Here is a 21,731-nt window from a genome sequence, read left to right as displayed (position 1 = left end):
AGCGGTGAGACTTGTGTTTATGAAGGAGGGGTGGGGGTGGGGGGGGTGACTCACACGCCGCCGCTACTATGATTCCCTCGGTTTACATGAATCAACAACGCAGACTGCGGACTCAGACCCAGATCAAATTGCACATCAGATTTAATTTCCTACAAACACACTGGTACGAGGCACTGCAAACAGAGATGATGTGAAATGATACCGACAGCGGTACGGTGGTGTGCATAATTAAGATTAAGACTGCTATATTCTCATCTGATAGCAGTCTTCTAACCGTGAAACCCTTCAGTGCTCTCTCTTCCATACGAATCCTACACTGCGGAACAACTAAGGCTCTTATGTACAACTCCATTAAGAGGTCTGACCACTTCCTCTTTCGTGCACTCCACAAGTAGTGAGACTAAATGGATATCCTAACCTCCGGGGAAGTGAGGAAGACGACATTTTTAAATGTTGGGAGTTGTTCAGAAAAAGAAAAAAAAAACAAGCTATGCAAGTTTTCCCACATGATAGTGCACGTCATCCACACAACCACAATCTGTCACGCTACTGGTTACCATTTCAGAGAGACAGGCCACTCGATTCAGTGACCACCAAACAACAGAAACAAAAACATGTATGGCGTAAAAACTCTCAACCAGAAACAGACTCAAACCTCATCTTGTTTACGCCGCCATATTTACAGCCAGTTGAGTGCTCCTGGAATGACGTATTTTTGTAAACAGGAAGTTAGCATCGCCCTGGTTCCCTCCACAAAAAGCCAATGGGATTGTTCCACTGGGTTTTAGATTATTGCAGAAAATAAACTCTGTGGCAAACAAACGTTTATGATACTTGCACACTTTGTTCAGCAAGATAATCTCCACAAATGAACACCACTTTTATGATTTTTGAAGCGTAAATGCAATCGCCAGCAGTAAAAAGCTAACGTTAGGCTATAAACGGACTACACCACTGTCACGACTTCGCATCATCACCACCACTAAGCTAAAGACACGTCTTGTAGTCTCATTATCCACTTGCTAGCAACCGCCTTTTTTAAGACATGTAGTGTGGGATATTTACTAGGACTGTCAAAGTTAACGCGATAACGCAAATAGACTCACCTGGCGAGTGACCTCGCCTGAAAATCATCAATAAAAAAAGGGAAGCAAAGTCTGTAAAATCTTCACACTCCCATCTGTTAATGACATCTAAATCAAAGATCACTGCCTTTTAAGATTATAGAGCGCACCAGCTGGCAGTACACTACGAAACACAACCAACTGTTAACTTTTTATTGCACCTCATGACTTATACAACGTCTCACATTCACATTCGTGTGACTTTTTAAAACCGAATGAGGCTCAGGAGTTCCATTTTTTTAGGTGGAGCAAATGTCCTTTATGTTCCAACAACCCTTCCATTATCTGCGGTGCATGTGTGTGCATGTGTGTGTGTGTGTGTGTGTGTGTGTGTGTGCCATACATTAGGCCCGTTTGCAGCGTCGTCCCACTCAAGTGGATTAATCACATCTGAATCATTAAGCTAGAGGTCACTTCTCAGCTAGCAGAGGAGGGGGACACACACACAAAAAAATGCCACAGGAAGCTGGGCATGCTGGAGATTAGCTCCTCACAATTAGCAATGCAACATCTGAGTCCATGTAATAGCTGGGTGAAAAAATGCAGCAGCAGGGGGGAGGATTTCAGGAAGGGACTGTTTTTATATGGCGGAGATTGAAGGCAATCACCCCCCCCCCCTTCCCCACTCCCTCCTTCCTTGATTTGTATCTAGTTTCAGGGCTGAAGCTTTCTTTGTGCTTATGTGGCCACAAACCCTCTGATTCAGCTTCTGACTGGAGTCACATGAACTCTCACTATGACCAATTTTACGTTGATTTCAGTAAACAAGCCCTCCTCCCCCACTTCTCTACTATAACTGGAAAACATTAGATAAGCCGCCTTTCAGACAAATAACTGTAGTCTGCTTTCAAATCCTAAGCTGCCCCCCCCTTCCTAAAACACACACACACCACCACCACCAGCCCCCCTTGCTCTTTTCAACAACAGGCACAGATCTCCCCCCCTCCCGCAGCGAGAGCCGCATGTGCTCGGGCCAGAGTTCATAGCCTCTGGGGTGCTTTGATGGGGGGGGAAGTCAAGTTAATTTGGTGGTCCTTCAACAGTTTGCTGGTTCAGCCGGTCTCCGGCACATGACGGCCCCCCTACCATTCCCTCAAAAACACTCAACTTCTTTCCATTATTACAGTCCAATAATCAATTTATGACACGAGCAAGGCTGTAAATCCAACCCTTTTTTTATGTGGGGAAATCCCATCCAGTCAAAATGTATGTGCTACAGACTCATTAGGATCCTATGCGTATTATCCAAATTGTGCTGGTTGTGAAGTAGATACTGATGCGTTTGTTGTGTCCTCTTGTTAAGCAGTTTTGGTCAGAGATGACTGAAAACCTGTCATGTTTTCTTCGTGTAGATATCAAACCTTATCTGGTAACTTGTATACGAGGTAGGGCTGCATGATTATGGCCAGATATTTAAATAAACAGACTGCTTTCACTTCCATGTTGTGCTACATTCCTGCTAATGTTCAATATAAGACTTAAAATAAGGTTCTTCACCTGAACTCAGTGCGTTTTAACAGTCAAAATGAGTAATATATGCTGCAATATGCTTGATTTGATGTGAAGCTGAGTTTTCTATGAGTATTTTAAACATCAGTTGATCGTGCTTATTTAATTGTGGGAAGCCAAAATCGTCATCGCGATTAATATTTGATTACATGTGCAGCCCTAGTGTGAAAACGGCCATTGAACAACCAAAAATTGTTCACAGTATTATAGCCCTGGCCTTTCCCAGCAGCCAAGCAGATTATATTAATAAACTGAACCAAACTGTTTCAGCATGGAGAACTGGTGCAATGACTTTATGAACTTGCTATCAATGGAACAGGCTGCTCTAATTCTCCAAGATGATGATACGCCTGATGGATTTGATGATCCCTGATCTTTATTATATCCTGTCTTGAAAGAGAGCTTGAACAGATATTGAATCTTTGTGGGAATAATCTGTACTTTGGATTCTTTTTCTGTTATCTTATTTACATTGTTAGACTTTATTTGTTTAGTTTTACTTGATCATATTTCATTATTATAATAAAACAACTCCATTTGGAGTCAGAATTATACAATTTAGTTGTTTTTTATTGATTTTATACTGAACATAATGGTAGAATGTGATGATGCACAGGGTAAATGTCATGGCCAAAGGCTCCATTGTGTGCACATAGCCTCCTGTAGTGGATTTCGGTAGTATTTTACAGCCAGATTCCCTTTCAAGAGGTAGAAAACCCATTTGGCGCACTTTGGGAATCCAAGTGGCCAAATGGAGAGTCCGCCTGGTCCTATCCTCACTAAAACCTTTGTAGAATCTACTTTGTGTTATTTATATCTGCTTTGGCACAGTTGTAGTCAAGGAGCTGCTGAATGAATTCAGTGGCATCTCATTGCTATAATGGTTTTATCCACTGTCTAATGTAGAAAACATTTTAGGCCATGTCTTTTGGTTCATCACAATTTTACTCAGGCATAGTAACAGTCACAATGTTACTCACACTGGAGATGAATTCTCTGAGGTCTTACCTATCCCTAGAGACCAACATCATGCATTTAGACCTGGTAGTTGTGGAGCTATTCTTGATTGATTTTGTTTATGTCTGTCTAGTGCAAACCACACCTTCAAGCACCCTAGGGCTTTAGAGGTTAAATAAATATAAATTAAACTTTTCTTTCCTGGATGATTGCTAACACACACACACACACACACAAGTAGTTTTTTTTGTTACATCTTTGTTGCATGTTTCTGGGCATCATTTTGTTTACTTCATTATTCAGCCTGAGCTGCTGAAGCCTTGTTGCAGGCTGGGCCAGGTCATGGAGGTTGCCTGAAGGGTCTGCTAGTCCACAAGAGAGCCAAGTTTTTACAACAATGCAGCCAACTTCCAGCACTCAAAAAACATTTGACTCGAGGTCACACACGCTTCCTACTTCCAACTACAAACACAATTAGGGACACTTTTTTGTAGCTCAAAGTCTAAAGTGGACACCAGGCTTTTTCCTCATCCCTATATATATGCCATGTATTTATTTATCAGGCACACATTGCTGTTGTCTGCACCACCCTCCTCCTCCTCCTCCTCCTCCTCTTCCTCCAACCACAACCGTCCTGCAATCTTTTTTTGTATTCAACTACTCACCCGCCAGTCTGGTGATTTCTTGGAGTCCCACAGACCTCTGCAAACAAGTTAAAAAAACGCGATCCTTTGCCCGGAGATGACCCACCAGAGCTGGGGGCCAAATCCAAGAACCGGGACAAAACGCGGCGAACACGCACACGGACACTTTTTTTTTTTTTCCTTTCTTTTTTATCCCCCTCCGGTTTTTTTCCTCCGAGCTCGGGCGAGCACTTGCTTTCAACAAAAGACGGTTTCACTTTACTGATTTACGCACCGCGCAAAAAAAGCCTCTGTATCTCGGAAAAAAAAGCTGCTATTCCCTTTTGGTCGTGTTGTTGTCGAGGATAGTGTCCACATGAAAAGTAACACAGCGCTGTTTGGAGGAAACCAGCGCCGTTTACAGGCTCTGCTTCCTTTTTCCACACACACACACTCACACACACAGTCACACACACTCAGCTCTCTCTCTCTCTCTCTCTCTCTCTCTCTCTCTTCTTCTCTCTCTTTCCTATGCACACACACTCTCCCTATCGCTCCCCCTCTTCCTCCTCCTCCTCCTCCTCTTCAGCTGTTCAACAGACGCATCCACATGGCTGACCTAGTCTTTCTTTATCCAGACACACTAGTGAAGGAGAATTACCCCGACCACACTCACACACTCAAACACACACACACTCAAACACACACACACACACACACACACACGCACACAAAAAGAAAGAGAGAAAATCCGAGCGAAACAAAAACATGGACTGGATTCAAATAGTCGTCAGGGACAAAAGGGTGGAGGTGGATGGTGGAGGAGGAGGTGGTGTTTGGAGGAGACCCACCATCACCATCACCAACAGATCAATGCTTATTATGGGGGATGTGACTGAAACACTACAGACACAATGAAAAGCAATGAAAAGCTAGTAGTAGTAGTTGTTGTTAATAATGGCTTAATTAGAGCCACACAGCAATGAGGCGTTTTAATGATTGATAAATTAATTAATAATTAATTAATTAAATGATGTTCTTAAATAGAGGTTGCTGCTGCTGCTGATTTAGATCTGAAAACATTAGCTATATGTATATATATTATACATCTGCTGGAGAATACATGCTGCTCAGGCTTTTGGAGCTCATTTGCATTTTTTGGATAATGAATTAATTAGTCATCCCCCCACCCCATTAAAAAAAAAGGCAGAAAATACAAGCAGGGATGATAATGTGAATATAATCCATTAGTAATATTTGAGAGCCTGAACATCACATCAGATGTGATCCTGGTTCTAGTGTGGACTGAGATCTCATGGTTTATTTATCTTATGTAGGTCTTAGTGTTTGAAATGCCATTATCACATTATCATTATGCCTGATTACCCTTATTATATATATATATAACTGCTAAACATCAGCATGTTAGCGTGATCAATATAAAGAAGTTAACATGCTAAACTAAGATGGTGCACATTGTATATATATATAAATAAATAAATAATATAAATAAATAAATATATACATATAAATAAATATATATATATAAATAAATAAATAAATCTGTATATATATATATATATAAATAAATAAATATATATATAAATAAATATATATTCATCTGCTAAACATCAGCGTGTTAGCGTGATCATTGTAAGGAAGTTAGCATGCTAACTGCATGATTCTAACAAACCGTCGTTTTGGTAACACAAGGTTGGCACAGGTTACCATGGTTACTCGTCTCCAACCGGCAAGGAGGTTCTCAGGAAGTGACGATGTAAATTAGTAAAGTATGTTGAACGGTATGTAGAGCATAGTATGCGATTTCGGACGAAGCGCTGGTTTCTTTACTCCTCTGTGACAGTAAACTGAATATCTTTGAGTTGTGAACAAAACAAGACATTTTGGGACGTCATCTTGGGCTTTGAGAAACACTAATCCACATCTTTCACCATTTTTTCCACAAGACCAAACAACTAATCGATTAATCGAGAAAATATTTGACAGATTAATGGACAATGAAAATAATAGTTAGTTGCAGCCCTACCACCAATGAAAAGGAATCTGACACATATAGCGTGAAAAAAAGATGGACTGCATTAAATGAAAAGGATGATTTCACTAGCTTGACACATTTTCATTGTCTTAAACATGATATTGGATCACTGTCAAAATCCAATTAGCTAAAGTAAATACTTTGAGCATTGGGCTCTTTTTGCACAAACACAGGCAGCAGGAGAGACGGGCAGTGAGGATCAATAGCAATTGAGTTGAGGGAGGGGGGTTGTGTGCAGGGGCTCTTTCATTGTGTACTGCTACAAGACCATGTTGGTCGTCTTCGTTTCAATAGCAGAGGGAGGAGGAGGGTGGGGGGGTTCAACAACAATAAAGTGCTGGTAAAACCTCCTCCAGCTCCTGAGGCAACTGTCTTGAGAAGTCCTCCTCCACATAGTAACCTAACACCTCGGTGGCCACGGCTCCTCCCTTATCACAGTATGTATACATTTCACAAGGTCAGTGTTTATGATATTTGCACACACAGTCTGCCCCCTTTCCTGAGTCACACAAACATCCAGAGGATCCAAGAGAGCGAGATTTACATCTCCGTTTCTGATGCTCAATCACAGTGTTAAAAAAATGTGTTACACAAGAAGAAGCCAGCCAGCATTCCAGTATTGTGAGGCTTAAGTTGAATGAGTGAATTACTGTTGTCTTGGCCTGGAACTTCACATTTTTCATGTTATAGACTTAAAGTTGAAAATGTCATGTCATTTTTGCATCCATTTTAGCTTGTATCTTTAAATTTTTCTTGTTATAAACTTGAAATTAAACGTTTCATGTCATTTTTGCGTCCATTTTTAACTTGTAATTTTACAAGTTTAGACCTCGATTTAGATCGGGGCTGTGTATGGATCCTGCAACAGGAAAAACTAGACGGTTATAGACGACTTTCCAGGAAAACAAGCCCACAAAGTCGCTTCTAATAAGCAGACTTGGCAACTCTGGCAGTGAAGGGCGAGTGCAGTGAATCCTCTCTGTGAAGGCAGAGTAAAGCTGGATTGGCTGGCGGGGCGGGCTCCCCCTCCCCGGCAGATGAGATCCCATTATCAGGCAGACGAGAACTCCACCTCCAGGATTTCACAGCTCCTCTGTTTATCACATGGCTCTGTCAAGTTGGGCACCATTAACCGATAATGAAAGGAGACAACCGGTGCAGTTACAAGCAAAGCACTCCACATTCTACAGGCCTAAGCATGTATCTGGGAAGCTGACTGTGTCTATTCAATTCTGCTCAGCATTCAAACGGCCCATCACAATACCTTTTCCCTGAGCACCCCCAGCTACGCTGCCTTCCATCCCGACGGAACAAAAACTGGTTACTTGGTGGCGCCGATCTTCCGAATTCAGAGGAAATTAAATCTAACAGAGCTGCTTTAAAAAGAGACACATTTCTCTGCAACCATCATTAAAAGGGAACTCGTACAAAACCAGAGGGGGCGTATATATGAGGGAGAAAGAATAAAGCAACACAAACTATCATTTTGTTTTCTTCATCCACATCAAACATAATTAGTACAAGTGTTGCTAAACAAAAAGACTGCAAGACAGCCAGTGAATTAAAGGCCAACGCGGCCCCCACCCCCAACCCCCCTCTCATCACCCCTCCCTGGTCTGACTACTCCATTTATGGTTTATAGGATTCTGTAGCCACTTACGCTCATTAAAAATGAATACTTAACAAAAGCTGCGCCTGACACACACTGTTTGCTTTAGCCTGATTTCTCCACACTGGAGGAAAAACAAGCCACTCAGAGAGAAAGAGAGAATACAATACAAGCCAGTAGCTGAAACAACAGGAGAGAAAAAAAAAAAAAAAAAGCGACATGGATGACTGAGCCAAGCCTGTGAGAGACTTGGCAAGCCTCAGAGGCCCTGGCCTCTTAAGCACTCATATCTAGTAACTTCATTTAATACATTCACCAGGGATGAGCAGACAAGTTGAAGGAAAAAGGGATTGAGAGAAGAAAAACAGACTTGTAAACCAAAAAGGAGGGTTAGGTTGTGGCGACGGTGGTGGGGGGTGTTCTTCAGAAGACTTTAACACATGACTAAATCTCTACAGTGTAACAAGCTAACTTCCCCGCTGCCAAAACATAATACGAGGAGGGGAAGAAAAAAATAAAAACGGATGTGCTAGATTGAACCTTGAGACCGTTTCACCAGGTATTATCTACAGGAGCTGTTCTTCTTCTCATATTAAAAACTCGCTTTTCCAGATGAGGCTTTAAAGCAGCGACTCTCTCTCCTCGCCACAAACCCATAAAGAACAAAGGAGCTGTTCAGGCCTGGTATTAACATGAGTCCTCAGTGATCGGATCACAAGTGGACAGCTCTGAGAACAGGTGCGAACGCACTCAAGACGCCTTGAGATCCGATCTTTCAGATCACATTCAGAGGTGGTCTGGGCCACATAGGGCCACATTCTTTTAGCAGTGTGTATGCGAATTAGGGGTGCAACGGTACGTGTATTCGAACTGAACCGTTCAGTACAGGACGCTTGGTTCGGTTCGCAACATTCTTTCGGTACACCAAACAGCAGTAGCTCATGATAGTCAAGCTTAACTGACAACGTTTTGTGTCAAACTGTATGCCGACGCTCTTCAACCGAAGTTTATATGTGGACACTTGAAGCATTTAATTATGACGGCATCGACCGAAGGTGTCGATTAGCAGAGCGAAACAAAAGCAGACTGGACGGAGAGTTCGTTCCCCCACAGCGTTCAGACAGTCTCCCACTGCAGATTCACACCGGGCCAAAGCAATATAAGAGTGATTATCGCTGCATGTACGACCACACTCCATTATAAACAATACAGAATTAAAGCATATGGTCAAAGTGCGTGAGCCTTCACGTGTGCATTTTAGTCTGTTGTGCCTGCCCTGTATAAACTACCATAAACTGCAGTTCAGGATTTACCAGCAGCCTTAAGATTATTATTTTTTTTTTTGGCATTTTCAAGCCTTTATTGATCGGACAACGGAAATGGCCACAGGTCGGATTCAAACCCGGGCCGCCGCGGTTAGGCCTCAACCTTCTTATATGGGCTCCCGCTCTACCAACTGAGCTATTGGGCGGCCCTACCAGTAGCCTTGAGATGAAACTTTACATTTACATTACAGACATTTGTGATATTTATCTTTACTTATTGACAATATGTCAGTATTTGAGTGCCTTAACTGTTACAGTAAGAATTATGGCCAATTAGCAACTGTTGAATGTTTACATTTTTAAAATTAAAAATACATGTAAAAGAATTGTTTTACTATTAGTGAATTATTATTTCCCTGTACCGAAAACATATCGAACCGTGACCCCAAAAACGCGGTACATATCGAACTATGAATTTTGTGTACCATTCCACCCCTAATGCGAATGTGTCCTGGGCCACAAATAAGGACCGCCCACTCTACTAACGTCCCGCTGGGATCCGCGGGGTCTCTGTGCTCCTCATGTGAAAAGACCGGCAGACGCGAACGCTCGTCTTCCTCGCAGCATGGAAACGGCTTCTGTGCGCTATTGTATTCTGTATTCTTCTCTAAAATATATCTTATTATCTATAGGATACATAATCTACAGACTATCAGACAAGGCATAGGAAGTGCATTATTATCATACTGTCGGTGTTTTTGATCCGGTGCTTTACACGGAGTTGACACCCGCTCTCTCTCCTTCCCGGTACTCTGAAGCTCTGTACCCGCTGTTGCCTGGGGAAGGCGTCGGTATTTAATAATAAAATGTGCCCAAATTTCACAAATATGTAGGATATTAGTCCTACTGTAGATATACTATAGTAGATATTACTACTGACATTCATGTAATATTACATCAAAATGTCTGCTGTATCGGCCTTGTGTTTACTATGTGTTTACTTGCATATATAGCGGAGAAGTGATCACAAGTGGTCACTCATGATGCATGTGGAGACGCATTCTAATGCCAGGTGTGAACAGACTTACTTAAAGCTGTCCAATTGTGTTCGGATCACTCAGGACGTGTGTTAATACCAGGTGTGAACAGGGCCTAAATCTCTACAGTGTAACAAGCTAACTTCCCTGCTGCCAAAACATAATACGAGGAAGGAAGAAAAGAAACCTTGAGACTGTTTCACCAGGTATTATCTACAGGAGCTGTTCTTCTTCTCATATTAAAAACTCGCTTTTCCAGATGGGGCTTTAAAGCAGCGACTCTCTCTCCTCGCCACAAATCCATAAAGAACAAAGCCTCTGTGTGACTGCTGCTTGAAGTTACTGTTCCTCATACTTCCTCCCCCCCTTCACTGCTGGCTGGCAGGCAAAAAAAAAAACTTCAAATCATTCATTGCCCCTTTTAGCCTTCACGGATTCTTAAGAGAGCACTTTACAAGTTGGGGGAATCCAAAGGGAAAATCGGGTCTTACACGACTAATTAAAACATCGCCTGGAGGGGGTTGAGAGAAGAGGGGGAAGCAATAAAACAATCCTCTCCAATCTCCCAACAAAGTAACTCGAGGAAATTACTCAACTAAATATCATTAATGTGGATGTGAAGATTCAAGGCTTTAGCTAAAAAGAACAGCACTCCACAGAGCACAAATTTCATTAACTAAAAACAGAGAAAAAAGGACCTTTTAAGAACACTTTTCTTTAAAGCTTTTCTCTACACAAGCAAACAGCTCTATTATGGTGACAAAGTGAAAATCAAGACTTCCTCTGGAGACAATCCAAACAGACAGCTAGTAATTAACCTGCTACCTAGCGAGCCTTTATTTGCGATCATTAACACAGTTGTAAAAAAGTGAAAGAAGCCGAGGAATGGCATTTCACTTTAGGCAATCATTGCAAGGTCTAGCCTCGCATAGCTATCTTGTTTACATAGCTATTCACAGTCACATTTGGCAGCCTCGCTACACTCTGAAAACCAAGACACTTGTAGGCTACATATGTCTGATCTCTTTGCCAAGCTACTCCGGAGAGAGGGAAACTTGCTTGCTGCAGCCATTTGGTTTAAAACTATTGCATATTAAAAAAAAAGAAAAGAAGAATAAGCTTATTCCAGATGGAGGTATCTGCCACCTGGCAGACAAATTGATCAAATGTTAGCGAGAGGAAATCACAGCATTCTCTCTTTAGGAAACACAGCAAAACCTGATTGCTTATTTGCAGACTTTGAAAAACGTAGAAGAAGGTCCGCACGCTGTTGCTCACTTTAAGTGCAATTTATTGGCACGTCTTAGTGAGTGACGTTTCGAAACAGAAGCTCTTCTTCAGACTTAATAAATCTGCACAAAGACGCCATCTTAACAAGGTAAACGCTCTGGTCACATGATACCGCCAGAGACCCAAGTATCCCACATATAATCAAACGTAACATTAACAAGAAAAACTCATACATACATAGTATTCAAGAATATATACAACAATTCATATACAAACATTTATCAATTCATAATATAGAAAAGCACGGTAACACTTCATTTTACAGGTCATGGTAATTAGGTGATAATTAGCAAGTAACATATTTGAAATTTCTTTGGAATTACTGCCAGATTACCCCAATATTCACCTCAAAATTACTTTATTATAAACATTATTTAATAATCATATCCCGCCATTTCCCAATAGCTGATAATTTATTTAATAAATTAAATTTATTAGCAAATAACTTATTTGAAATTCTTAGCTACCAGGTTACATTTTTGCCTGATCAGAAGTGTCTTCTATTAGTTTTGGTTTTCCACCTCCGATGGAGAGCAGCGCTCAGTCGCTTCTCAAGCCTAAGGGCCCTATTTCAACCATTATATGCTATCTTAGCATATAATTATTAAATTATGTTTATAATAAAGTAATTTTCGATACATTTTGAGGTAAATATTGGGGGTAATTTGGCAGTAATTCCAAAGAAACTTCAAATAAGTTACTTGCTATTTATCACCTAATTGACCCATGACCTGTAAAATGAAGTGTTACAGTACTTTCCTATATTATGAATTGATAAATGGTTGTATACTATGTATATATGAGTTTTTCTTAATATACATGTAACGTTACATTTGATTATATGTGGGATACTTGGGTCTCTGGCGGTATCATTTGACCAGAGCGTTTACCTGTTAAGATGTCGTCTCTGTGCAGATTTATTAAGTCTGAAGAAGAGCTGGTGCACGAAAACGTCACTCACTAAGATGTACCAATAAATTGCACATAAAGGGAGCTACAGTGTGCGGACCTTCTTCTACGTTTTTCATTGCTGTCTTCTTCTGGTCCAGCACTGGCCTACTGCAGTTTTGGATGAGCGCGACCACCTTTCATTGTTTGTCATTTGCAGATTTTGAAATAGTATATGAGCTAAAAACTGCTTTCAATAGGAGCTCACACTGACGATGGCTTCCAATACAAGCTCAGGTAAAAGAAGGTCAGCGTGTGAAATGCTTACGAACCAGACAAACCAACCCTGCATGGTTGTAAAACTCACATACAGAAAGTGTAAACAGATGCAAACAAATGCAGACGTGTAATAACTTAGATGCTTTTTCACTGAGCCTGGATTTTTTTTTTTGCCACAGACATTCTTCAAGCTCTCACATGGACCGTCTGTGTCTGTCTGATTCTCCGGGCTAAACAGGGCCTCATTCATCTGAATAAAAGAGCAGTTCAGCTTCGCCGTGGCTGCTCTGAGAGAACAGACTCTGAGGAATGAGACTGTATTTCCACAGAAGAGAGAAAGAGAGAGAGAGACAGAGTGCAGGCTGTGGCCGAAAAGAGGAAGTTTACATTGCAGGCAAATCCTTTTTGTGAACAAAGACGCAGGAAGATAAACAAACAGTACGTGTGTGTGTGTGTGTGATGTTTAGCTCTGGAAGCAGTTAGTAAAATCCTATTCCGGCGGGGTGAAAATGTGTTTAAAAGTCAAGGCAAATGGGGGTCGTTGATCATGAAAAGAGAGAGAGAGAGAGAGAGAGAGAGAGAGAGAGAGAGAGAGAGAGAGAGAGAGAGAGAGAGAGGCGGTTGGGGTGTGTGATTCCTGTGTGGTTACTGTCTCTGAGCTAATCTGCTCACATAGCCAGTGACTGCTCCATTTCACACACACAGAGCACATGGCGGTCTCACCTCCATACACTGCCACCCTATGGACACACAGCGGAGGTGCAGCTACATGCTGTTGCTGTGCTAAAAGAGGAGGTGGAGACGGTGTAAAACACTATAATTCATGACATGCATATTAAAGCTGGAGTAGGCAGATTGGAGCAAATGTGATTTTTTTTAAAAAAGGGTATTTTTATAAAACGGTCACTCTATCCCGACAGCAGTGCTCCTAATGGACAAATGTTTTCAGAAACATCTTGTAGTGTACTGTTTAGCTGTAAAATGAGAAACTCATTACACTACAAGATGTTTCTGGAAACATTTTACGCAATAAATAGACATTACAATAACAGAATATGGATTCATAATTGATCAGCGCTGCCTAGTTTGACCGTTTAGGTCCTGATACACCAAGAGTTTTTTCGGTGTGTCCCACACCGTCGGCTCTAGTCTGCCCGTGTTGTAGTTTTTTCGGCCAATTCAGCATGTTGAATCAGCAGCGGCGCCCGTCGGTGAGAGAAATCACTCCGATTGGCTGTTCAGCTTAAACGCCGCTTTGTTTTGTTTCATGTACGTATCATAACAACGGCTTGTACATGCGCCGTCTTTCCCTTTTTGAATGACGAATACAGACTACCTACGTCTGCTGGTGTTGAGAGTTATTTCTTGTCACGCAGGCGCAGATGCGGTGTGTTCGAGTGCAACTTTTTGGCCAAGACAAAGGAGACGTGAGGCGACACAACTGGTGGCCTTCGTCCCTGCTAGGTCATTGATGTCGGCTCGGTGTGTCCCCAGTTTAATCACGAGTGATTTACAGCTTCCTCTGTTGAATGAACAGGAACGCTCTCTCTCTCTCTCTCTCTCTCTCTCTCTCTGAAATGACCCGTCACCCGTCACGGGCTAGATTTTTTAAAGCCTGAAAACAGAGCCATGAGGAGGTGCAGAAGTCTAGTCATCTCTCAGAGCACTTGAATTACAATGTGCTGAAAGGTTACTATGGATTTTTTTGCCCAATGATGCCAAAAATATTCTGCCTACTGCCGCTTTAAGATGCTCAATATGGCTCACAAAGCTCCTCCAGTAGCGACGCTTCTTCAGAAATCAATTACTCTCCTCTGGTCACACTCGGCTGCTCTCTGTGTGTACGCTAATGATTCAGCCATCTAGTTTACAGATAGATAGTGATAACTAGAATAAGCACATCCGTTATAGGTCAGAGGAACAAGATTCTCAAGCTTTCGCTTTCCTCACATTCCTTTTTTTTTTTTTTCTCCCAATTTGGCATGAATCGTAGCAGAGAGAAGTAATCTCAAATGTACGGTCAGCGTGTCAACACCGGGGTGCGGTGAGGAAAGGATTCAAAAAGACAGCGTGCAGACGGGGGGGTGCCGAGGCTGTGTGTTACGAGATTAGACAGTTTTTTGTTTTTTTGTGGGAGCGAACGGGTAAAATGTGTCTGTGTGCAGTCGGAGCAGACAGTTGGGAGATCAGTGCCGAGGTCAAGAGGAGCCACTTAGCCGTGCGTTGGCCTCCCAACCCCTACAGCGTTCAGATTCAACCGCTCAACTGTGGGAGTAGATAAAAAGCTTGGCAGCAGTCTTGCAACTGGAGACGGCTGCTAATGCATGCAGGCTTTATTTATGGCTTGTTTTAAAGGTACAAAATGGAAATTAATGGGAATAGGTAGGAAGGTGGGAAGCTTGCTCATTAGCCAGAATATATATTAGGTTAGCCTCACTAGTGCAGATCCCCGAAGGCATTAAATCTACAGGCTTGTTATAAACAAACAAAGCAATAAACAATCCACACTCAAAACTCTCAATTACAACTAAACCGTGAAGGTCATTGATTTTTTTTTTCTCTCTCCCACTATTATCAGTATAATTTGCTACGTGAGTTAATGAGATTTAAACCAGATTTGACGCCGATTCCCCCCCCCTCTACCGCACGTTATTACAACAGAAGAATAGCTGTCCCTTTGATGTCTCTGGTGAGGAGATAATGCGCTGAAATCGGAGAATAATATGTTAGGTGTCATTTATGATTACATGGCAAGCCGAGCTACTCTTTTGTCTTTATTGTTTGGACTTATGAATCAACTGAGCATGGAAGTGCGTTTCTCATTACGCTTGTTGTTGTGTGGACACACGGAGAATTACGACGCAGAAGTGGTGAGCTGGAAATTCTGCAAATTGCTTGTTTGGATGCACAGATTCTGCATAATGCATGAAGCATCTCACATATAATAGATGTGTGTGTGTGTGTGTGTGTGTGTGTGTGTGTGTGTGTGTGGTGGGAAGTGAGTGTAAAAGATAGCGAACAAGTGGGAGAGAGATGAGAGGTAGGCCGTTGATATTCGACATGGCAGAGTGGAAAGCTAACGTGCTAACGGTGTCTTTATAATAGGAACAAGTGGGGGGGGACAGACGAGAGGAGGCTCGGTGCAGCGTTAGCTCCATAAGTCAGCTCGTTGGAAGAGGGATGGATGGATGGATGGAGGGGAAGAAAGATGGATGGGTCGCGTGAGGGAAGGAAAGACTGAGCGAGGGGAGGGAGTGCGAGGAGCCGTAGCGCGCTACTCCCTGTTCCTGCACACATCAGCAGCAGGAGGGCAGGGATGCGCGGAGGTTACAGCGAGCCAATTACCAAACTCATTAAGTAACCTGCTAGTCGGCTTTGAACTGCAGCCCCCCCCCCCCATCCCTCCTCCTTCTGTATCGTGACTGGATTCTCCGCCGTTGCTCTGGACATTAAGATATAAGCGCTGCTCTCACTCTTGCAACTCTTTTTTTTTTTTTTTAAATGGCGGGAGAGTAAATGGCAAGACGGTAATCACATTTTCACATGGAATTAAAAGTGCAAGAATCACAAGTGAAGCCGCAATGAAAATGATTAAAAGCATCACATTATCAAAGACTGTCTGGTGTGCGTACAGGTAATGTTACTATGGCAAACCGTTTTAACATTTAATAACTAGACAGGATATTCATCAGAGATATCTGCAATGTCATTTTGCCTCGTCAAAACTCAAATTCAAGATATCCCTAATTCTATTTTGACCAGGCAAAACTCTAATTTTAGATATCCGTAATTATATTTTGACTAGTACGATTCAAACTACTTTTGCCATTCATGTGTATGGGGTTTCTCATTACAGATATCTACAATTTAGTTGCAGATATCTACAATTTAACTCTGACTAGTCGTAATTCCCCTCAATTGAAGATATCTACATTGTCCTTTTTAGATATCTAAATATTCAGAATGACGTTGTAGATAACTCTAATTGGAGTTAGGGATAGTCGTAATGTAATTACAGATATCTAGAATTAGAGTTTTCACTATAGGTGAAATGACTTGTAGATATCTGTAATTACGTCAGAAGGGGGCAGGATGGGACGGGAGGTGGAAGCTATTCAAACATACTATGGCCCTGCACTGCAGCCGTATGGGTTTATAAAGTGTGTCTGGAGACAATGAATCTACAATACGCTGTAAATTTCTACCACAACTCTCCAGCGAACAAAGCTCTCGTTGGCCACAGATTCCTCGATGATGAGCTCTTTTTCTATTTCATGTCGTTTTCTAACTATCTGATCCACAGCGGTCCCTGAACCACTCGTCTCACAGCCGGCTGCACATAGAGACCGATGTTATGCGTCCAGCTCGGAGGACGGCTGATTAAAATGAGCTTGTAGCTCGTTGTCTACCTCACTACGGTTAGAAAAGGGCGTCGTTTGTGTTTTAACAACTTATGAGTTATTGATCTGGTAAGTTTAAATCTGTGAATATCTTTCCAACTTTATCGAACTATCCGAGTTAGCAAAAGCTTCTGCTGACACTGTTCAGGTGTTCTGTTGGGCCAATATCCAATGAGAAGCCTCGCATGAGCAACGTCATGACAACAACTCTGACTAGTCATAATGACGTTTGAAATATATGCAACTGTTATTTAGGATAGTCAGAACTGAATTACAGACACCTCTAACTGTCGTTATGACTAGTCAGAATGACGTTAAAGTTATCTGGAATTCAGAAGAATTCTGACTAGTCAAATCATATATATCTCTAATAATTCCGGATAGTCAAGCTTAGCTATTAAATGTTAAAACTGCTTGCCATCATGCTACAACATAGGAAATAATGCATCCAGACACAAACACAGGAGTGGGTTAGCATGAGTTAGTAGTTGAGGGATGAATGAGTGTTGACAGGCTGGAGCTTGTTCTCTCCACTGGAACAGAAAGTAGCGGGAAAGATGGCTGCGAGGGGGAGGAAGGAGGAGAAGGCGAAGCACATCGAGGGGTGAGGATGATGATGGAGAGGCTGAGAGCAGCAAGGGCAGGTAGAGAACATGATCAAGGTCCACTGGGTGGGGCAGGAATAGAAACATTTTTGGGGGGGGAAGGAGAGGAGAGGAGAGGAGGGGTTAGGGCAGACGCCGTGTTAGCCAGCGCTCCAGTGTCACGAAGCATTGTTGACTAACCTTGACTGCATTCACCTCCTAGCTCTCTGCCACACTGCCTCTCAACAAGTATTGACACAATCTGCAAGAGAAAAACTGAAAGGGAAGACACACACAGAGGACAAGGGAGGGGGGGAAAAAAAACATAAATGATGTGCAAATGGAACAAACGAGGTGATAACAGCTTGACAGTAGAGGTGTACGCATGGGTGAAGACGGCAGCCATATTTGGCATCATGTTGAACACATGGTGAATGAAAAAAGGTGCACGAAAAATAATATAATACTCCCCTCACAGCGCAGTTAACGTTTTCTATGAGCATTTATTCTAAGCCAGTATTCATTTCCCTCTTCTCAATAAACCTCTCTGGATACACACACATCTACACACACACACACACACACACACACACACACATAGTCCCCCCTCCCCCTATTATCCCATGAGCCCTCTCTTCTCTGCCTTGCTTGACAAGAGCTTGGAAATAAAAACATCACAGCTCTGCCTCGCAGCACCTGTTCAATAACATTGACATTTCACATTCAGCATCCGCACACCGAGAGATTCCCTGCATTTACTCTCTTTAACACCCAGAAACCCAACACACACACACACACACACACTATCAATCTGCAATATTTCAATGCAGGCATTTTATTAACTGCACAGCCTGGGGATGGTGTATAACGTGTGCATTTATGTCCTCCTGCAGTCATGGAGTAGTATTGGATGCTGCACATCTTGATTTTGTGGAAACAGTGTCGTATTGTGTCCTTTTCATGAAAACTAGTCAATTATCATCCATCAATTACTGAAGTCTATTCATGTGATTCAATGGTTTGCCATTTTGGTTGGTTGCAAAACCAAATGATTGATGAGGATAATTTAGGAACATTTTTCAACATGGTTGAGACAAATATATAGAATAGCCCATTAGGGGTGGGAATCACCAGAGGCCCCACGACATGATATTATTACGATACTTAAGTATTGTGATAATATCATGACTTAAGTCACAATACAATTTTATTGCGATTTTAAACATTTTACAATATGCTGAGTATTGTAATAAGATATATTGTGATTTATTACCTTTTTTCAAATGCAAATTATGCAGTTTGTCAACATCCGTTTTATCTAATAAGACAGTTTTCACTCTGTTCAGACAGAATAGTGTCCGTTGGATTGTTATATGTTGTTGTTGTTATATAATAAAAGATCGATACTCGATATTGACCCCTTTAAAAATGGCCATGCCAGTTTTTCTTTGTTATTGAGCGTTCTTCCTGACAAGCTGACATGTCATGATGCATGAAGCATCTAACATGTAATAGAGATGTGTGTGCGATTCCTTAGGTTTTTCTAGTTTCATATGATACCAGTATCTTCACTCCAGCTTTAAGACTGAGCCCACTACAACCTCTGAAAGACAGAATAGCTTCTGTCAGATTGTTAAGGGGTTAATAGTTTATATAATAAAAGAGTGACACTTGACGTGTATCGATACAATATTGCCACACAAAATATCGCGATACATTGCTGTTGCTGCTCTAGCCTATGTGTTTGCCATTATATGTAGCTCTGAATATTATGAGGATGAGAAAATGAATTGTCTTACAGACAAGATAAAGTGGATATGTAGGGCACTGTAGGATGAATATGTGTAGGATTTTGTCTGAGCTATTTGTCTTCAAAAGGAGGTTGGTTTCTTATTATTTCTTGATGGCAAAGCTGTTACAAAACAAGGCAACGTCCCATGACATTTACCAGATGTACAAAATGATACTGTTTTGTTGTTATTCAGTCCCTGCCTGCTTCTGATGCAATACGCCTCCTGAATTCAGCCTGCATTCTGAAGTGAAATGGTCTGCTCCCTTTTTGAATGTGAAAATAACACCAGGTGTGCAGTGAATAAAAACCCAAGTATCTCTGTCCGTGCAATCTCAGCACTGTTCAACAGCCCGGCGAGCGGAGTATGCTGTCAAAAATAGCACACAACAACCATCCAGATAAGCACATATATTCACAGCATGATCACACTCTCAACCAAAGAGGATTTCGGGGGGGTCGTAGATGTTTGCCGTAAACATTTGGCTCGATTATCTTTCGGATGCACCGTGACACTATAATGCATGTTTTCATACAATAGTTGCCACCTGAGGAAGAAGATGAAATGTGCAGCGGGGCCACCCGGTGCCAAGGCTCAATGGTGTCACCAGGTGCAGCCTAACCTGGGTGGCTGAACAGGGACATCTGTTTGACGGCATTAGAGCCATCAGAGCGCTGCCATAACCACAGATTAAATGGCAGTAAATCTGAGGATTAGATCCATGTATGAATAGCTCACATTGATTTTTTGCAATCCCTTCGGTAACTCTGGTATTTCCACGGGGACAGACAATGTGGCCATCAAGCACACACTCACACAGAGGGACTCATCTCTGTCTGTGACTAACCCATCTTCATCTTAATCTGCTCATATCTCTGCCTAGAAGCTGTATCCAAATAGCACGAGGCATGCAACATCATTCCTTTAACAAACCGCCCATCCATCCAGTCTCTCCCACAAGTCACAATAGAGACACTAAAACAATCTCAACAGGCCTAGAAACGTCCGATCCTATATGCTCGTATATGTGAGAGCGCTTCCATGCTCTGCGAGTTGAGGGTTATTATATGTGAGCACCGCGGGGTGATGTGCATGATGACAACTGGCCTTTCCTTCTGTAGCTGCCTGGTCTTAGAATGTGAATATGCATGCGCTGACTCGCCCACACTCGGCCCCAGAGATACCTCTCTGACACGACAATCCCCGAATCCCAGCGCTGAAACCTCAATCCCCTCCGACCACCGCGGCCCTTCGGAAGCTGGCTGACATCAAAAGGACATGACTTTTAGTCGGCCTCTCAGTCTGTCAGCCAGCGTCTCTGGCTGTCCACCACGTACGTGTTATTCAGAAGAGCCACTATTTTAACACCAGGCTCATGCTAACCACTTCAAACACTTACACAAACACAACATGAAGACACCAAAGATAGCTCGGGCTGCATCTTCCTCGCTATTTCCATACTGTAAGAGGCGGGTGTCAAGTGTGTTAGGATATGAGCAACGATTCCAAAAGTGGTTTTTATTTGGGCGGTGTACTAGCAATATGATCCGTTAGGGCTGTTCAACTATGGCAGAAATCATAATCGCGATTATTTTGGTCAACATTGAGACATCATGCATTTGGAAAGACAATTTTGAGGCTTACATTTTAAAAGTTAAATGCAGCAATGTGGTGCACTTTGAAAGCAAAATTAAGAGGCTCGATTGATGAAGAACTTTGCAAACCCACCCGACCCGTCTTGAAAAACGGGGTCCGTGTTTCAAGACGGGTCGGGTGGGTTTGCAGACATCGCCACACTGAGGACGGTCCAGCCCGGCCAGACACACAGCTATCCGATGTTAATGATTAAAGCGCTCTACATATATTGACCATCATCTTTTATTATGAAAGGTCTGGTGTAATCGGTAACACCGGTGTCATCACAAGTTTATTAACCGATGGGAAAATTTCCTCACCGCGACATCACAAGTGCATTTCTTTGCAAATTAAATAAAGATTTGACAGAGTTAATCTTTGCATGTAAACTATTAATTCAAAATCTATAGTGTTTTAGAAAATCAATTCAGTATCATAAAAAAAAACTTGTTGCTATAGAAGACAACATACTGCTACAAGAAATTTCGCGCAAAATAAACAACCATATTTGGCAAACTGATTCCCTCTATCCAAGAGGGCCATATTGGTGGTCATCATAGGCGACCTTTGCCACCTATCAAGCGATTACCTGGTGATTAGTGCGCATTGTGAGGCAGCTCCATTAACCTTTGAGAAACAGTGTGGGGGGTGCGGTGTCTAGTCGAGTGGAACGCTCTCCGTACTA

The 21,731-nt window shown here is 42.1% G+C and overlaps 1 protein-coding gene across 4 annotated transcripts in view; it reads right to left on the bottom strand.

The window, feature by feature from the left end:
- The window catches only part of rerea (arginine-glutamic acid dipeptide (RE) repeats a), a 187,730-nt gene that overhangs the window by 126,924 nt on the left and 39,075 nt on the right, over positions 1–21,731 (bottom strand). For 2 of the 4 annotated variants that reach the window (XM_074644999.1, XM_074644996.1), the window contains exon 1: positions 4,256–4,862. The exons of 1 other annotated variant lie outside the window; for it this stretch is intronic. The gene's annotated coding sequence lies outside the window, so the exon portion shown is untranslated. Of the gene's footprint in view, positions 1–4,255; positions 4,863–17,822; positions 17,898–21,731 lie in introns of those variants that run through there. One more of the 4 variants, XM_074644997.1, reaches the window with a different exon arrangement.

Source organism: Sebastes fasciatus, chromosome 8 (genome assembly GCF_043250625.1).
Source record: "Sebastes fasciatus isolate fSebFas1 chromosome 8, fSebFas1.pri, whole genome shotgun sequence".
In the NCBI taxonomy this organism is placed as follows: domain Eukaryota; kingdom Metazoa; phylum Chordata; class Actinopteri; order Perciformes; family Sebastidae; genus Sebastes; species Sebastes fasciatus.
Note: the sequence above shows the minus strand (reverse complement) of the source record. Positions and strands in the feature narration are given on the sequence as shown.